The following is a 5367-nucleotide window of genomic DNA, read 5'->3' on the forward strand; positions in this document are numbered from 1 at the left end:
GGACTGTCTGTCTGCTGTTTTTGTGTGTCAGCTACTATTTGTTGTACTTTCCTAAAAACAACTATTTAAATAAATATGCCACGCAAACAAACAAAAAATTAGTTTTGTTGGTGTGTGTTTGAAAACAGCATGAGAATGTAAAAATAATACAAAATAACTTTATTAATGGATGTATTTTGAGGGGCAGTTTTTACAAATTAATACATCCCAGCTACATCCAGATTGAATGTTTTACATCTTTTTGAAAGCCCGTTTCTGCCACTCTGAGGAAGAAGGGGCAAAAAAAATGTGTAGGGTTATTCAATTGGATCCCACATCTGGTCCATGAGTGAGTTCAGTTAAAATAGAACTGTTTAAATCAGAAAAAGTCGGTGAGAAACATTTTCAAAATCTGAAAAGGCAAACACTTCTTTCAGAAGTGTTCCTGTTATATGACAGAAAATTACAACTCTGTTCATATCTCAGTGAGTTTATTTAAAATTAAAATTGATTTTTTTTTTAAATAAATATTTGTAATGACAAGACTGGATGTCCAGCCATTGAGCTGCTGGCTTTCAGTAAATGTGGCCCACTTAGCAATTTAGTTGAATAGCCCTGCTCTAGTCTGTATCTTTAGACTATAGCATAGCATCTCAAAAAATACCAAGATGTCGTTTTGAAATGGTACCTGATTAAAATCTATATCCTTAATATAAAGTATTATTTCATAATTGTGTGATACCTTCTCAGAATTATGATACTACTAGTTCATTGTGAGATACTATCACATAAACTAATTATGAGGTGCTAATATTTATATGAGATAGCATAGTAATAAATGCTGTCATAATTTTGAGGGTTTTTCGTTCATTTAACCTTTTATTTAGACAGATAAGTCACATTGAGCCTAGAAGACTCATTTACAAGTGAGATCTGTTTAGACAAACAAAAAATAGTGAAACTGGACACGTAGGAATTGGAGGCGAAAAAATTCCTATTAAACTCTTTCTTCTAGGCTGAGAAGAAAAACTAATATTAAAAAACACCTCACACAAACAGCACATAGTGACGTAGACATTCCACAGAGGGGGGAGACGACGAGAGCGGTGAGCAATGTCCTTGGACGCTCTCGAGGGCACTGTAAGAGTTCTGATAAGGATGGAATAATCAGTCAGTTTCCTCCGGTGAGATTGGTAAACATTCTCGAGGAATGTCGGGGAATAGCCAAGGATAACGACTATGAGAATCCAAGAGTCCTGAAATGATGACACAAGTTTATTCAGCTGGTTTCATCTGGTTATCAGTTGGAAATTCCTCAGGGAGGGGGTGGTGAGCGTCAGATCACATGTTCTCCAGGCAAATTCAGATAATATGACCTTCAAGGGAGCCAAATTCAGATAAACACATAGTTGTTTTGGGAGCAAGCAGAACTTAATGACATCTACCTTGAGTCTGTGTTGGTCCAAACGGTTCAGAAATGTCCAAATTACATGACCACACCGATGGAACGTGCCTGAGTAAAATCCCCGAGATCTGATCCATTCTGCCCAAAGCTTTTGAGTCTGGGTACTCGAGGCACGAACCAAGCCATCATAAAGCAAGCAGCGTGATCGGGTCCCAAATTGCTGCAGACGACTTTTGTGATTGTTGATAAAACCAGCAACCAGCCGAATCCAAAAAGCAGGAACCAATTATCGCAAATCCAATTAAATATGCATCCTTAAAATCCACAAATGGCAGCTGAGATAGACACATCATCAAGTCTTCCAAGTCGATGAGCTATCCAGCTGCGTGCGCGCCAACAGGGCAAATCGGCTCATCTAAAGCCTGTCTTCTCTTCTTTGAAATGTTATCAATTGTGTTGAGGGACCAACTGATCAAAACAAGTCCATAATTATGGTTCAGAAGGTAGAGAGAGGCTCAGAAGCAGTTTCACAGACAGACAGAGCAGCAAAGCAAAGCGGAGAGGGAGGGGAAGGGAAAGCGTCCGACCTCGGCAAAAGCAAGTACTGAAATAGCTGATATACTATTTCAATATTATGAGGTGTTAAATTATAAGTTTGTTTTCTTGTAATTATGAGATGCTAAGTAGTAATTGTGAATTAGTATCACAAAATGTCTTAACTTTGTTTTTCAGAGTCAGAAATGAGCTTCCATAACGTCAGATAATAGTATATTAAAAAAGTATAAATGAAATAGTACATATACTATTTCATTGTGAGATGCATAAATCCGAGCGTGGTCCTTCGTGCAGCTGGATGGAAAACTCAATTGTTGGACTTTTACCTCATGAATTATCTTAAAATTTTAAATAATCAGCTGCAGATTTATGAGAAGACAGTGTCCATTTAAATGATTTTCATGTCTGAGCAGCTGTCACAAATAAACCCATCCGTTAAAATGTTTTTTTCTTCTTCTTCTTTTGTTCCACAACAACAGTTCTGTAATTGTATTCATTTAGTGTCAATTTTGTACTTTCAATAAAACAAACACAAAAAACAGTCAAACGACATGAGATAGCTCGTGAGGTTTTTTTTTTGTTTGTTTGTTTGTTTGCAAAAAGTACTTTATTTCGAACAAATAACGTTACATATAAGTAAATAAGATATCAAGAGTACAAAAAAAAAAAAAAACAGGAATATTGATACATAAATAATATAAAATAACCACAAAACATTATTGGCAATATTGGGGCTAAGGTCTTGCAATCTACAACATAAAAAAGTAAAAAAAAAAAAGGTTAAATAAAATTGTATATAAATGGGTAAAATACAATAATGTGTCTCTTTTAGTTTATACAAACACTATTCTCTTAACAAATGCGCAAATACTACATTCAAATTCTTATAATAAAGGGTCTGTTACAACAAAACAATGTCTGTTTTTGAGATAGTTAAATTTCTTAAGTTATTGCTTTTACAAGTTTCTGATTATTTAAATTAAGTTTTTCAACAGAGGCAATATATGTTTTTAAGTTAGTTTCTTTTAAATTATTAAATGAGGTGATTTTTTTTTTCACTCCATTTATTTTCGTGATCATATTTGGCCAGGATTATAAAACAGCTCGTGAGCACCACGTCCATCGTAAAACTTTACCGCGGTCTCGTGAGCTGGTCTCGCGACCGACTGCAGTGTGCTGTTAGCCGTGGCGTTAGCATGCTAGCTGGCTAACGTTGTTTCCGGTGACGCGGCGGGCGAAGAAACAGATTTAACTGTTTCATGTTTGACTAGTTCAGGCTAGCGGTGCTTCCCGTTGTCAACAATTAACCTGTTTTCTCTCAGGTGACAAGGAAACGAACGGGGAGCAGCGTTTGCACACCGTTAGCTAGTTTGTAACATAAAGTTGAGCTTCGTCGCTTTTCGTTTAACAACTTTATTTCGCGACGCTGGCACTTCAGAGGTTTGCTGCACACGTTAGCATACTTTAGAGGTTTGTTGTTATCGTTAGCATACATCTGGAGATTTTTATTTTGCATGGTTGTTGTGCTTTTAGGTTAGACACAGTGATAGGGAACTTGTGCGTTTCTCTGTGCTGGTATTCTGTGCTTGACGCCTGTCCGCATGGTTTGTGTTTAAATTTGTTGCCTCTTGGCAGCAGAGAAGAACAAGCCAGACTCATGTCCAGGATTTGGGTGTGAACAACTTGGGACACAATGTCTCTTGTGTTCCTGTCTTTCCTTCTTATTTTGCTGCTTGGGATTGTGTTATGCATCGCTTTCAGGTAAGGTTTCAGGTTTTCACACTATTGTTGATTGAAAAGCACATTTTACAAATTGCAACCCATTTGTTTAAACTTTGAAGGACTGTACTATCAATCATTGTGTGTTTCTGTCCAGGTGGTTGGTCTGTACCTTGGTGGTGCGGCTCTTCCAGACTGCACTGAATGCAGACCTTAAGATCAAATCAGTTGGACTGTTCTCAGTCCAGGGAGTTAGTATCCAGTTTTACCCCCAACACACACTGGTAAGACAAACTGAGTTAGGAGTTCACGCCAGTTTCAGTGGCAACAACAGGTTTTAAGTTGTCATTATTACAGTGCAGTACAAAAGTTTTAAACCATGTATTCAGCCATGATCTGGCGCTTGTTCTGGTGTCGGGTCATGGGGGCAGCAGCTTGAACCGGATGGACCAGACATTTTCCACAGCCAGCTTTTCCGGCTCTTCTGGACTGATTCTGAATCGTTCTCAAGCTAGCTGAGAGACTTTAGTCTGTCCAGTATGTCATGGATCTTCCCCAGGCTCTCCTTTTAGTTGGACATGCCTGGAACAGGTGACATCCGTACCAGTGGTTCGAGCAACAGCTTGCAACCATAGCGCAAGACAACTGCCTCAACAATGGAGGCATGGAAAACACCCCACTGAAACTCAGCGTCCACTGGGATGTGGTTGAATTTCTGTGGGAGATGAAGAGCCTTCTGATGGGTTCTACAAGTTTGGGTTTACCAACTCTTTCTGACTTCTTCCTCTGTGATCTGCTCTCTGCAAATGAGAAAGTATGATCGATCTATCATCAATCTCTGGCCAAGGGTGTCCTGGTTTCATGCGCACTTATCCATCACCATGTTTGAACATGGTGATGGATAAACCATCACCAGTGCAGAAGTCCAACAACAGAACACTGCTCGGGTTCAGATGTGTGAGACCGTTGCTCCCAATCATGCTCCTCCAGGTTACACTGGCACTACCCAAGTGGGCATTGAAGTCCCCCAGCAGGAAGGCTGGTTACTCTGAACTTCCATTTGGCACATAGACACAAACAAATCAGAGCTCACAGGGAAGCTGCCCACTCATCTACCGGAGGAAAAACCCCAACGCACAAATGTGTAAAAGAATCAATTGTAAAAAGATTTTTCAAACAAGTGTTGTGTGTCAACTTGCACCTGGTTCACTCCTTGAGTTTTTGAGCACCTGTTTGTCTGAATGATTCATAGATCAAACTTCTTCCAGAGACAAGTGACTTAACCAAAAAATGTTTTTAAAATGATCAAGTACTAAAGGACTTAAAGTGGCTGAAAAGCAGCCAAAGACGATCTGAAGCCTGAAGAACTGTAGATGAAGACCACTATGAAATATTATAAGTACAATTAACTCTTTGGGAGGAAAATATTTAGAAATAAGGAACAACTCTTTTTTTGTTTGTTTGTTTTTTTTGTGACAGGAAATTGACCGAATATGGATTTCAAGTAAACTTCTCAACCAAGATCTACCGTAAGTTGTTTTGTTTCTTCTGTACAGCTTTTCAGCAAGTAATTAACAGCTGCTTAGGTAAACTTAAGTTTCTTTCGGCTGCTCCCTTCCTCTCTGTGGAACTGACTTCCACAGTGCCTTTCCCAACAATTGTTTACCTATTAAGTAAACATATCTGAATCTAATCACTTTGTTTTTCAG

General features: G+C 38.6%; 1 long non-coding RNA gene across 1 annotated transcript; it reads left to right on the forward strand.

Annotated features, from left to right (window-relative positions):
* Positions 1–3623: 3623 nt before the first annotated feature.
* Positions 3624–5178, forward strand: LOC119410701. The gene is made up of 3 exons (XR_005186866.1): positions 3624–3700; positions 3816–3942; positions 5138–5178. It is a non-coding gene; the product is annotated as an uncharacterized LOC119410701 (long non-coding RNA).
* Positions 5179–5367: the final 189 nt, after the last annotated feature.

Source organism: Nematolebias whitei, chromosome 6, assembly GCF_014905685.2.
Source record: "Nematolebias whitei isolate Nwh7 chromosome 6, NemWhi1, whole genome shotgun sequence".
Taxonomy (NCBI): domain Eukaryota; kingdom Metazoa; phylum Chordata; class Actinopteri; order Cyprinodontiformes; family Rivulidae; genus Nematolebias; species Nematolebias whitei.